This window comes from Pseudophryne corroboree, chromosome 3, assembly GCF_028390025.1.
Source record: "Pseudophryne corroboree isolate aPseCor3 chromosome 3, aPseCor3.hap2, whole genome shotgun sequence".
Classification (NCBI taxonomy): domain Eukaryota; kingdom Metazoa; phylum Chordata; class Amphibia; order Anura; family Myobatrachidae; genus Pseudophryne; species Pseudophryne corroboree.
This window is the reverse complement of record NC_086446.1, coordinates 183,340,469-183,355,015: the sequence shown is the minus strand read 5'-3', so window position 1 is coordinate 183,355,015 and position 14,547 is coordinate 183,340,469. Positions and strand designations below refer to the sequence as shown.

The window sequence follows — 14,547 nt, the reverse complement described above, 5'->3', positions numbered from 1 at the left end:
CTCTACATTAATGCTACAGCGCCTCTCTCCGCATTAAAAGCTGCAACATAACATATATAAATGGCTCTTCTGTGGTGAAACGTGTATAAGCGACTCTACTGTGGTGTAACATGTATAAGTGGCTCTACTGTGGTGTAATATGTATAAGTGGCTCTACTGTGTGACGTAACGTGTATAAGTGGCTCTACTGTGGTGTAATATGTATAAGTGGCTCTACTGTGTGACGTAACATGTATAAGTGGCTCTACTGTGGTGTAATGTATATATAAGCGGCTCTGCTGTGTGGCGTAATGTGTATAAAGGGCTCTACTGTGACTTAACGTGTATAAATGGCTCTTCTGTGGTGTAACATGTATAAGTGGCTCTACTGTGGTGTAACGTGTATAAGAGTCTCTACTGTGTGGTGTAACGTGTATAAGAGTCTCTACTGTGTGGTGTAACGTGTATAAGCGTCTCTACTGTATGGTGTAAAGTGAATAAAGGAAACTACTGTGCGGTGTAATGTGAATTGGTACTATTCTGTGGTCACATCCCTTCCCCATGAATCCCTGATCCTGTTTTAAACTTGGAGGGGGGGGGGGGGTTTGCTCAAAGGGAACTTTCGCCCTGAGCTCTACAAGGTCCTATCACCAATTTAGAATTTTTTAAGTATTTTGTTATTTTCAAATGTAACATGCCACCACATGTTGGGCAGGCCCCCAAATCAGTTCAGGGGAGGGGGCGCCAAAATATACCCTTGCTGCAGGCACCATGGCACCTGGCTACACCTCTGTACACAATCTATAAATCATAAATACTCCCCTATTCAGACGAGTTCAGATATTTCTCAAGCTTCTGTTATGTACAATATTGATAGTATTTTTTCAAACAATCATCTCACAATATAGGGTGTTTTCTCAATGAAACACATGTGGAGAGATAAAAATCATACATACAGTAGTGTAAAAACTTTCAATTCATTTTCTAAACACATTTGCCACTCCTTAATCATGAATCAGTATTCTTTATGGGGTGGTGATTCCCGACAAATTGTTTAGAGGGTCACCGCAAGTGATTCTATTCAAATAAAGCTGCTCATTTTTCTTACATAAAAAAATTAAGAGATGGTGCATATAAAGGTATCTTTAAAAATTGGTGCTCACATGAAAGCTTACTTCTTTGATCTTTAATGCCCGCACATCAAGGTATCTTTATCGCCTGATATGATCCTCATCCAATGATATTCGTCATTCAAGGTATGTATAAAAAAATAAGATTTTACTTACCGATAAATCTATTTCTCGTAGTCCGTAGTGGATGCTGGGACTCCGTAAGGACCATGGGGAATAGCGGCTCCGCAGGAGACAGGGCACAAGAATAAAAGCTTTAGGATCAGGTGGTGTGCACTGGCTCCTCCCCCTATGACCCTCCTCCAAGCCTCAGTTAGGATACTGTGCCCGGACGAGCGTACATAATAAGGAAGGATATTGAATCCCGGGTAAGACTCATACCAGCCACACCAATCACACCGTACAACTTGTGATCTGAACCCAGTTAACAGTATGATAACAACGAAGGAGCCTCTGAAAAGATGGCTCACAACAACAATAACCCGATTTAGTTAACAATAACTATGTACAAGTATTGCAGACAATCCGCACTTGGGATGGGCGCCCAGCATCCACTACGGACTACGAGAAATAGATTTATCGGTAAGTAAAATCTTATTTTCTCTGACGTCCTAGTGGATGCTGGGACTATGTAAGGACCATGGGGATTATACCAAAGCTCCCAAACGGGCGGGAGAGTGCGGATGACTCTGCAGCACCGAATGAGAGAACTCCAGGTCCTCCTCAGCCAGGGTATCAAATTTGTAGAATTTAGCAAACGTGTTTGCCCCTGACCAAGTAGCTGCTCGGCAAAGTTGTAAAGCCGAGACCCCTCGGGCAGCCGCCCAAGATGAGCCCACTTTCCTTGTGGAATGGGCTTTTACAGATTTTGGCTGTGGCAGGCCTGCCACAGAATGTGCAAGCTGAATTGTACTACAAATCCAACGAGCAATAGTCTGCTTAGAAGCAGGAGCACCCAGCTTGTTGGGTGCATACAGGATAAACAGCGAGTCAGACTTTCTGACTCCAGCCGTCCTGGAAACATATATTTTCAGGGCCCTGACAACGTCAAGTAACTTGGAGTCCTCCAAGTCCCTAGTCGCCGCAGGCACCACAATAGGTTGGTTCATGTGAAAAGCAGAAACCACCTTAGGGAGAAATTGAGGACGAGTCCTCAATTCTGCCCTGTCAGAATGAAAAATAAAGTAAGGGCTTTTATATGATAAAGCCGCCAATTCTGACACACGCCTGGCTGAAGCCAGGGCTAACAGCATCGTCACCTTCCATGTGAGATATTTTAAGTCCACAGTGGTGAGTGGTTCAAACCAATGTGACTTAAGGAACCTCAAAACAACATTGAGATCCCAAGGTGCCACTGGAGGCACAAAAGGAGGTTGTATATGCAGTACCCCTTTTACAAATGTCTGAACTTCAGGTACTGAAGCCAGTTCTTTCTGGAAGAAAATCGACAGGGCCGAAATTTGAACCTTAATGGACCTTAATTTTAGGCCCATAGACAGTCCTGTTTGCAGGAAATGGAGGAAACGACCCAGTTGAAATTCCTCTGTAGGGCCTTCTTGGCCTCACACCACGCAACATATTTTCGCCAAATGCGGTGATAATGTTTTGCGGTTACATCCTTCCTGGCTTTGACCAGGGTAGGGATGACTTCATCTGGAATGCCTTTTTCCTTCAGGATCCGGCGTTCAACCGCCATGCCGTCAAACGCAGCCGCGGTAAGTCTTGGAACAGACAAGGCCCCTGCTGGAGCAGGTCCTTTCTTAGAGGTAGAGGCCACGGGTCTTCCGTGAGCATCTCTTGAAGTTCCGGGTACCAAGTCCTTCTTGGCCAATCCGGAACCACGAGTATCGTTCTTACTCCTCTCCTTCTTATGATTCTCAGTACTTTTGGTATGAGAGGCAGAGGAGGGAACACATACACTGACTGGTACACCCACGGTGTCACCAGAGCGTCCACCGCTATTGCCTGAGGGTCCCTTGACCTGGCGCAATATCTGTCTAGTTTTTTGTTTAGACGTGACGCCATCATGTCCACCTTTGGTTTTTCCCAACGGTTTACAATCAGGTGGAAGACTTCTGGGTGAAGTCCCCACTCTCCCGGGTGAAGGTCGTGTCTGCTGAGGAAGTCTGCTTCCCAGTTGTCCACTCCCGGAATGAACACTGCTGACAGAGCTATCACATGATTTTCCGCCCAGCGAAGAATCCTTGCAGCTTCTGCCATTGCCCTCCTGCTTCTCGTGCCGCCCTGTCTGTTTACGTGGGCGACTGACGTGATGTTGTCCGATTGGATCAATACCGCCTGACCCTGAAGCAGGGGTTTCGCTTGACTTAGGGCATTGTAAATGGCCCGTAGTTCCAGAATGTTTATATGAAGAGATGTTTCCATGCTTGACCACAAGCCCTGGAAGTTTTTTCCCTGTGTGACTGCTCCCCAGCCTCTCAGGCTTGCATCCGTGGTCACCAGGATCCAATCCTGAATGCCGAATCTGCGGCCCTCTAGAAGATGAGCACTCTGCAACCACCACAGGAGGGACACCCTTGTCTTTGGTGACAGGGTTATCCGCTGCTGCATCTGAAGATGCGAACCGGACCATTTGTCCAGTAGATCCCACTGAAACGTTCTTGCATGGAATCTTCCGAATGGAATTGCTTCGTAAGAAGCCACCATTTTTCCCAGGACCCTCGTGTACTGATGCACTGACACCTGGCCTGGTTTTAGGAGGTTCCTGACTAGCTCGGATAACTCCTTGGCCTTCTCCTCCGGGAGAAAAACCTTCTTCTGGACTGTGTCCAGAATCATTCCTAGGAACAGAAGACGTGTCGTTGGAATCAGCTGCGATTTTGGAATATTTAGGATCCACCCGTGCTGACGTAACACTATCTGAGATAGTGCTACTCCGACTTCTAACTGTTCCCTGGACCTTGCCCTTATCAGGAGATCGTCCAAGTAAGGGATAATTAATACGCCTTTTCTTCGAAGAAGAATCATCATTTCGGCCATTACCTTGGTAAAGACCCGAGGTGCCGTGGACAACCCAAACGGCAGCGTCTGAAACTGATAATGACAGTCTTGTACTACAAACCTGAGATGCCCTTGGTGAGAAGGGTAGATTGGGACGTGGAGATAAGCATCTTTGATGTCCAGAGACACCATATAGTCCCCTTCTTCCAGGTTCGCTATCACCGCTCTGAGTGATTCCATCTTGAATTTGAACCTTTTTATGTAAGTGTTCAAGGATTTCAGATTTAAAATTGGTCTCACCGAGCCGTCCGGCTTCGGTACCACAAACAGCGTGGAATAATGCCCCTTTCCTTGTTGTAGGAGGGGTACCTTGATTATCACCTGCTGGGAATACAGCTTGTGAATGGCTTCCAGAACTGCCTCCCTGTCGGAGGGAGACTTTGGCAGAGCAGACTTCAGGAACCGGCGAGGGGGAAACGCCTCGAATTCCAGTTTGTACCCCTGCGATACTACCTGTAGAATCCAGGGATCCACTTGCGAGTGAGCCCACTGCGCGTTGAAATTCTTGAGACGGGCCCCCACCAAGTCTGAGTCTGCTTGTAAAGCCCCAGCGTCATGCTGAAGACTTGGCAGAAGCAGGGGAAGGCTTCTGATCCTGGGAAGCGGCTGCATGGTGCAGTCTTTTTCCCCTTCCTCTGCCCCGGGGCAGAAAGGAATGGCCTTTTGCTCGCTTGTATTTATGGGAACGAAAGGACTGAGTTTGAAAAGACGGTGTCTTTTTCTGTTGATGTGAAGTGACCTGGGGTAAGAAGGTGGACTTTCCAGCCGTTGCCGTGGCCACCAGGTCCGAAAGACCAGCCCCAAATAACTCCTCCCCTTTATACGGCAATACTTCCATATGTCGTTTGGAATCCGCATCCCCTGACCACTGACGCGTCCATAACGTTCTTCTGGCAGAGATGGACATAGCACTTACTCTTGATGCCAGGGTGCAAATATCGCTCTGTGCATCACGCATATATAGTAATGCATCCTTCAAATGCTCTATAGTTAACAATATATTGTCCCTATCCAGGGTATCAATATTTTCAGTCAGGGAATCCGACCACGCGACTCCAGCACTGCACATCCAGGCTGAAGCGATTGCTGGTCGCAGTATAACACCAGTATGTGTGTATATACTTTTTAGGATATTTTCCAGCCTTCTATCAGCTGGTTCTTTGAGGGTGGCCGTATCAGGAGACGGTAACGCTACTTGTTTAGATAAACGTGTGAGCGCCTTATCTACCCTAGGGGGTGTTTCCCAACGTGTCCTAACCTCTGATGGGAAAGGATATAGTGCCAATAATTTATTAGAAATTAGCAGTTTTTTGTCGGGAGAAACCCACGCTTTATCACATACCTCATTCAATTCATCTGACTCAGGAAAAACTATTGGTAGTTTTTTCACCCCCCACATAATACCCTTCTTAGTGGTATTTGTAGTGTCAGAAATGTGCAATGCTTCCTTCATTGCCGTGATCATGTAACGTGTGGCCCTACTGGACATTACGTTCGACTCATCACCGTCGACACTACACTCAGTATCTGTGTCTGGGTCTGTGTCGACCCACTGAGGTAACGGGCGTTTTAGGGCCCCTGACGGTGTCTGAGACGCCTGGACAGGCACTAATTGATTTGCCGGCTGTCTCATGTCGTCAACAGTTTTTTGCAAAGTGTTGACATTATCACTTAATTGTTTGAACACGATCATCCAGTCAGGTGTCGACTCCCTAGGGGGTGACATCACTAACGCAGGCAATTGCTCCGCCTCCACATCATTTTCCTCCTCATACATGTCGACACACACGTACCGACACACAGCACACACACCGGGAATGCTCTGATAGAGGACAGGACCCCACGAGCCCTTTGGAGAGACAGAGGGAGAGTCTGCCAGCACACACCCAGCGCTATATATATATACAGGGATAACCTTATATAAGTGTTATTCCCTTATAGCTGCTGTTTATATTGTCATTTGCTGCCAATAGTGCCCCCCCTTCTCTTTTTTACCCTGATTCTGAAGCAGGACTGCAGGGGAGAGTCAGGGAGCCGTCCTTCCAGCGGAACTGTGAGGGAAAATGGCGCTTGTGTGCTGAGGAGATAGGCTCCGCCCCTTCACGACGTCCTTATCTCCCGCTCTTTTGTGTAAAAATGGCAGGGGTTAAAATACAGCCATATAGCCCAGGAGCTATATGTGATGTATTCTTTTGCCACCTAAGGTATTATCATTTATATTGCGTCTCAGGGCGCTCCCCCCCAAGCGCCCTGCACCCTCAGTGACCGGAGTGTGAAGTGTGCTGAGAGCAATGGCGCACAGCTGCGGTGCTGTGCGCTACCTTAGTCTGAAGACAGGATTGTCTTCTGCCGCCGATTTCACCGGACCTCTTCGTCTCTTCTGGCTCTGTAAGGGGGACGGCGGCGCGGCTCCGGTGACCCATCCAGGCTGTACCTGTGATCGTCCCTCTGGAGCTAATGTCCAGTAGCCTAAGAAGCCCAATCCACTCTGCACGCAGGTGAGTTCGCTTCTTCTCCCCTTAGTCCCACGATGCAGTGAGCCTGTTGCCAGCAGGACTCACTGAAAATAAAAAACCTAAATTAAACTTTTATTCTAAGCAGCTCAGGAGAGCCACCTAGCCTGCACCCTTCTCGTTCGGGCACAAAAATCTAACTGAGGCTTGGAGGAGGGTCATAGGGGGAGGAGCCAGTGCACACCACCTGATCCTAAAGCTTTTATTCTTGTGCCCTGTCTCCTGCGGAGCCGCTATTCCCCATGGTCCTTACGGAGTCCCAGCATCCACTAGGACGTCAGAGAAATAAACACTTTTTATTCCAACATAAAACTTTCCAGTAAAAAGGCAGATATCCAGTTCATTTAAACGGAGTCACTGTTGTTAAGTCCTCATCTCTACATACACCACTGGTGCTGATGTTATAAAATCCCAGGAAAAAGAGTCTTACCCAGTGGTGCAGGAGATGAAATTTCCCAAATGAAAGTTCATGGATATTTACTGCAGGCACCAAACCAACCTGGAGGCCTTTTTCAAGGTGGTGCTTCATTGAAAACCAAAGTATACCATCTAAAGTCCTGCCCCTATTGTGATTGGATAATGGACTTACATGCTGTATATTAGGTGAGGCAGTATGTTTCTTCAAACCCAGGAACTGCAGTAAGACACTGTTTATGGTCTATGATCAGTCCTGATTGCTTCCAGCATGAAACCATTAAGGGGGGTACTCACGGATTGATCGCTGCTTAAAATCTGACTAGATTGCTTAGATTTTAAGCAGTGATCTCTCCGTGTGTTCCCCGCACAGCGATAGCGATGAGCAGTCCCGCGCATCGCTATCGCTGGTGCTAGATTGGCCTGCCGTGCAGGCCATTAGCTGTTTTATTATAATGTTATTTGGTGCCAGAAACTTTTTGCCTGATGGGAGCAAAATGTATAGTTACGCCACTGACCTGGGCAGCCCTTCTTTTGGAAGCACTGCAAATAGTTTTAAGGTAGTGATGTGTCCTAGTGAAAAATGTAAATCAGAAGTAAACCCATGGGTGATCACGCACAATAAAGTATGTAAAATTGGAGATTGACACACACCTTGGCTCCTGGAAGTTTTAAATTTGCCTACTCTGTCTCTAAAAGCAGAAGAGACAGATCAATGCAATATAGAACTGGAAAATTTGAAAACCTTGCCACTGTTTGGGGGTCAAAGAAAAGGAAACAGAAAAATGTGATTAATAATGCTGTCAAGCGTAATATAATCAAAAGGAGACTCCCAGTGCATTATTCATAAGTGCTTATGTACTGTATGAAAGTCCGTGCAGTTGCCTGGAATATTATACATTTACCTATCTGTAAACCACGTAGGTAAACAGGAGATAAAGATGTATTTGCCATACAAATATGTGGATTTTATTTTGAAAATACAGATCTATGAAGCTATTATGTAACAGCATTCTCAAATCAATTTACAAAGAATATATTACGCAATTAGAAACGTATTTACCACTTGTGAACACTCAACAATGAAAATATTCTGCAGCTACTGTAGCTTACCCCTGGGTCGTACTGCAGAGCTGTAGCACAAATTCACCGTAGAGTTGTAGGTGTATATATACAAATACACAACTACAGTTTATTAATGTTATGATAACATTTCCAAGAATATGTGAAATATGTAATGAAGGGTTTACATGAAACGTAATTTCAATAATGATTGTGTAAAACAAAATGATATTCAAACCAAAAACAAAAAGCCTGGTGATGGGAAACTTTAAATAATCGGTACATATGCATCAATCCATAACTCTATTTATCTATCTACCCAAAGTATGTGAATATCACGGTGCAGAAAGACATAAATTTGAAGTTTATGTTCTGTAAAGAACAAATACGGGAAAAATGCATCAAAATAATGAAAGATTGTTTATGTATTCTGGCATGAAGTGCGAATGTGTTATGAGTCTGACAGAGAGAGGAGGGGGATGATGGGGAGAGGGAAGAGGGAGAGAGAGAAATCCTCATTCATGATAGATAGACATGGCTGACACTTCCGTATCCATTTTGCATGGTACACCAGTTGCGGCGTTGCTTGCTGCCGACAGCGCAATAAATCAAGGTCTGCCGGTGCTGTATCTACAGCTTATTACATTTGAGATGACAAATAAATAATAACCCGTGTCACGTCGGCCCTTTGCTCAGAGATTCAGCCTGAAACCTCCGGCTCATCGCTCTTGATCTTGAGTGAAAATGCTACAAGCCAGGGACTGGAGGGCCGTGAAAAGCTGATCTTTTTGAGATGACTGGGGCATAAATGATAGAATTGGGGGCTCTGGTGTTGAGTGGGGAAAGGTCAAAGAAAGTGTAGGCATGTGGGGAAAAAGAAAACATCAATTGTTCTCTTTTATAACTAATGTATAGTTCTATATTAGAACCATGATAATGCACAACAGTGAATTTCTTTTCAGCGATAAATCAGTACTTAGCACTATGCACCTATGACTAGTTTATGGCGCAACAAACAAGCTTTAATGTTTCAGTGAGCAGCAGCAAAGATGGGAATGTCTTTCAAAGAACCATCTCACTGGGCATGAAAATATATTAATTTCTAATTGGAAATTATTGCAGGGTGATGACATCATTATTCTACACTACATAACCCCCTGTCAGCATAACACAGTACTGTCCTTGCATGTGCAATAGTGCTACAGCACGTCTACATTGTAGACATAGTAATTAGAACAAACACTATTGGCAGTACGGACGGTGTAATGGTTAGCATTACTGCCTCACAGCACTGAGGTCATGGGTTTGATTCCCACCATGGCTCTACCTGTGCAGAGTTTGTATATTCTCCCCGTACTTGCGCGGGTTTCCTCCGGGTGCTCCGGTTTCCTCCCACAATCCAAAAATATTTTGGTAGGTTAATTGGATCCCAACACAAATTAACTCTAGTATGAATGTGTGTGTGTGTACATGTGGTAGGGAATATAGATTGTAATCTCCACTGGGGCAGGGACTGTGAATGGCCAAATATTCTCTCTGTAAAGCGCGGCGGAATATGTGTGCGCTATATAAATAACTGGTAGTAATTGGCACAGATTACAATCCTGTGTTTCTGGACCTAGAACTTGCCACCAAACTGTTTGGACAGCTGGCAAAGTGATAACGGTGTACAAACTGTATGTGGTATGGGACAATGCTGCCACATCATAGTTGCCACCTCTGCATTGTGGCAGATGTACAATACTGGGCAGCAATGTGTCAATATTTATCAGAACATTAGTATAGACTGCAAAAGCCAACTACAATTACGCCACCAACCGAGTGGGAATAGAACCTGTGGAGAACATAGCTCGCCACTGGACCCAAAGCGGAGCGAACGCAGCGAGGGGACTCAATGCCTCGCTGACGGTATAACAGCAGTTGCTGTCGGTATACTGACATCCGGCATCCCATCAGCCGATATATCATCCCCATTCCGGATAGACAACTTACTATAAATTGACACAGTATAAAATACAATTGCAATCTTAACCTACCCACAATTTCCTGTCTGAAGAACTTGTTCATCAGCTAATGGTCCTTAAACTGGACAGAATGACTGAGTCACTGACATATCATATATTCCCAAATGTCTCCATTTAGGTTTTCATTTTCAGCAGCAGCATCAGGTTGTACCCTCTCTGGAGGAGCCTGAACAGTGACAAAGGTCCCTACTATATGTGTGTACTGGACAAGGGACCCCACAGGAGCGATATAATAGGTGAGGAAGGGCACATGGAGAAATTTTTTTTTGAAAACCTCTTTAAGTCAGTCAATTTGCAAAAACACTCAAGAGAATAGAATAAAGCATTAAAACAAACTGGCCTTGTTTATTAAGTGTCTGAGTGACGTCACAACTTGTTCAGCATGGAGATGATGGCTTTTTATAATATACTGCCTTTGCTTTGCAGTGCTAAAACATTTTAAAACCTGGAAGTCATAATTAATAAATCTTCTGTGCTGTGCAGGATCCTCCACATCTTTCTCCTCTTGACAGTCTGTAAAAATTCACAGCTATCAGCAGAAAACCCTTATCGCTTGAAGAAACAAAGCAAAGGCAGCCATTTTGAGTGTACACGACGGATAATTAAGCTGAACTATGAGCAAAACACAGACATTCAGCAGGGATATTAGTTTAAAAAATAACAAAAAAAAACATTTTGTCGGATTTAAACAAACATGCTTTTAACCCCTTTTGTTACAGCAGTGAGTGGGTTAACCTTTCTGCCACCTTGCACCTGACGATCCTAAATATTTCATATTCCTATTTCACTGTGACATTTGTAGATGACTAAAGTGTTACAAAAGAAATAAAATGCTGATTGAAGAGTTCGCCGTCATAAAGGTTACTGAATTGTAAATGGCCCTTTGAATCTTACTGTTAATAGGGACCCAGCTGTAAACAGCATGAAGTATGTGACGGGGAGGTCTGTGCAGCTCCTTCAGGAGTCGTTTCGACATTAATCACCGGATCACCAAGCCATGCTTAATTGCAAGTTGTATATCACTGGGATCCATGCTAAGCAGAAAGGAACTCATTTAAGTGCTCTTGTACTGCTGTGTTTAACCTGCTCACAGCTGGGATATGGTTCTCTCTGCCTAATTCAAATTTCCTTAGCAGATAAGGCATAAGGCGTTTTAATAATATAAATTTGCTGGACATTACATGGTCACGGATGTCATCAGGTAAGACATATATAGTACAATATATGTACAGTAATACATAGTCTGATGAATGGTGTTTCTAATCTATAAATTGCAAAAAACTGTAGGTCCTCTTATAGATTTGGAATTTGCACATTTTGCATATGCACAAAAAATGCAACTGAAAACTAATGGTTTACAATGCTATGTTGAGTTGTATACAGAAGTGTCCTCCTAGCATCTTTATTATGTATGGTGCGAAACGCTTGGTGCGACTGAGATGCTCTGACATGGGTCGCAAAGCAAATATTTCACTATGTATTGCATCATAGCTACATACAAGGCTGTTTACAGTGTGCCAGGAATGTTAGGTATACTGTAGCTGCGGCCACTCGTCACAGAACTTTTTTTTTTACACAGGTCTGCAAAATAGTCATTGTATGCTAGTATTGTAGTTTTGCCACTTGTTGCAGTTTTTAGTAGTGTGAATAAAGTGCTTGCTCCACCTAAGTTGCAAGGATCCTGGCATGCCAAGAGGGGCTATTTGTTGCACCTAGAGCAAAGGTGTATGAGGACATATATGCATACTTTAAGTTCCTGGCAATCTGTGCAATCAAGTGTATAGATGTTTCCACATGAAAATTTTAACTAGATCTATCCCATCCGCAGAGATACTCTTCCTAAAGAGTATAAAATCAGACACATAGGTAAAGAGAATAGTTAAATTGCATCTCTCTGCCTTTCAGTAGCAGATTTTCCGCAGAGCAACCCCAGCGGATGCTTAGGGCCTGGCAGGTCCCTGGAAGAACGCCGCCCAGGGCCGGTGCTAGGGTGTTCGGCGCCCTCCTGCAAACTATACATGTTGCGCCTTTCTAAAGGACAGATGTGGCCAAACTCATCCAACCCGCAAACAACTACATTGCGCATAAGACTAGCTGTGGCCAATTCGCAGGAGTGTACACACCATGCAATTGTATGGATCGCAGGTGAATGCACACTCACGCATACCCACGGGCAAGCTTATCATGGCAAACAAATCCTGTTTGATGAGAAAGCAGACAGTGAAAAGAGAGGATGACAGGGAGAGGGTGAGAATCAGAAGGAGGTGATTGGCAAAGGGTGAGAATCATAGGGAGACAGGGAGCGATTAACAGGAGGAAGAGGTGATGGGTAGAGGAGTGGGTGACAGGGAGATGGTGGTAGGAGAGAGAGGTGATGGGGTGAGGGGTGGGTAACAGGCCGGGCCGCATGAGTTTATTTTATTTTAGTAAGCAAAAATCAATTTTGGCACCCCCTGAAGGCGGCGCGTGCCACAAAAGGGGTGTGGTCTTACAAGAAAGGGGTGTGGCTAAACAATTGTACCCCCAAGGGTACAGGGCCTGGGAGATGAGGGATGACTGAAGCAGGGGCGACACGGAGATAGTGTGTGACTGAAGCAGGGGCGACAGGGTGATAATGGGTGACTGAGACCGGGGGGAGAGGGAGATAGTGACAAGGGACATTACACAGGGAGCAGATGCACACTGACACACACATACATAGACATTGTGCAGGGAGAGCTGGCAGCCATGCAGAGGGACAAACCATTTCACCTCTGTTATGGGGCTGCTACAGCTTCTTGCCGTCACCACACGCTGCACTGTTCCCTCTCCATGTTTCTGGGCATCAGGGGAGGGCTGCGATGCAGGGGGAACTGTGTCCCGGAAGGGCGGGCGGTCGCGGTGCTGTAGAGAGTGAGTCACGATGACTCACTGTCTTCAGCAGCGCCCTCTACTGTCTGACGCTCTATGCGGCTGCGAAACCCGCATATGCGCCGGGAGGGAGAGAGTGACAAGAGAGAGGGTGAGAGTGAGTGGGTGACCAGCGAGAGCAAGAGAGAGAGGTGATGCAGCGGGTGATAGGCAACCCCCAATGACTAATTAAGCAATTTTCCATTTAGCATAGTCTTTAATTACCTTATGCAGAGCTGCCTCTCCTCCGATTCTATTTTTCTACTCCAGCAAAAGATCTTTCAGGGACCGGCTGGGCACAGGAAAGCTACATACTACCCCGTAACGCCTCCATGCACACTACACTGCAGCCACTGCCTTGAAGCTCCCTCCCACACACTACACTACATTGCACCCCACACACTACATCGCCGCTACCCTGCGCCTTTCTCCCTGCATAAACTACACTACACTTACCGTCTCTGGCTGGCTTCTTTCTTCATGCAGGAGTTGGTTCAACGGTCAGAGGATGAGCAGCCCGAAACAGAAAACAGCGGACTGCTGGAGCAGGTGAGTATTCCCTTTTTTGTTGTTGTTGCACCACTGGGTTTCCTCCACATAACACAATGACATGCCCCCCAACCCCAGCACACATTAATATTACACCTACACTCCCCCCCTCCCCAGCACACACATTAATATTACACTTATACTCCCCCCCCTCCCCAGCACACACATTATTACACCTACACTCCTCCCCTCCCCAGCATACACATTATTACACCTACACTCCCCCCCTCCCCAGCACACACATTAATATTACACTTACACTCCCCCCCCCCTCCCCAGCACACACATTATTACACCTACACTCCTCCCCTCCCCAGCATACACATTATTACACCTACACTCCCCCCCTCCCCAGCACACACATTATTACACCTACACTCCCCCCCCCTCCCCAGCACACACATTATTACACCTACACTCCCCCCCCCTCCCCAGCATACACATTATTACACCTACACTCCCCCCCTCCCCAGCACACACATTAATATTACACTTACACCCCCCCCTCCCCAGCACACACATTATTACACCTACACTCCTCCCCTCCCCAGCATACACATTATTACACCTACACTCCCCCCCTCCCCAGCACACACATTATTACACCTACACTCCCCCCCCCCCCTCCGCAGCATACACATTATTACACCTACACTCCCCCCCCCTCCCCAGCATACACATTATTACACCTACACCCCCCCCCCTCCCCAGCATACACATTATTACACCTACACTCCCCCCCTCCCCAGGACACACATTAATATTACACTTACACTCCCCCCCCCTCCCCAGCACACACATTAATATTACACTTACCCCCCCCCCCTCAACAGCACACACATTAATATTACACTTACACTCCCCCCCCTCCCTAGCATACACATTATTACACCTACACTCCCCCCCCCCCTCCCCAGGACACACATTAATATTACACTTACACCCCCCCCTCAACAGCATACACAT

At 45.9% G+C, this 14,547-nt stretch overlaps 1 protein-coding gene across 1 annotated transcript in view; it reads right to left on the bottom strand.

Moving 5' to 3' along the window:
- LRMDA (leucine rich melanocyte differentiation associated) overlaps positions 1-14,547 on the bottom strand; it is a 1,251,204-nt gene that overhangs the window by 538,259 nt on the left and 698,398 nt on the right. The window lies entirely within an intron of this gene.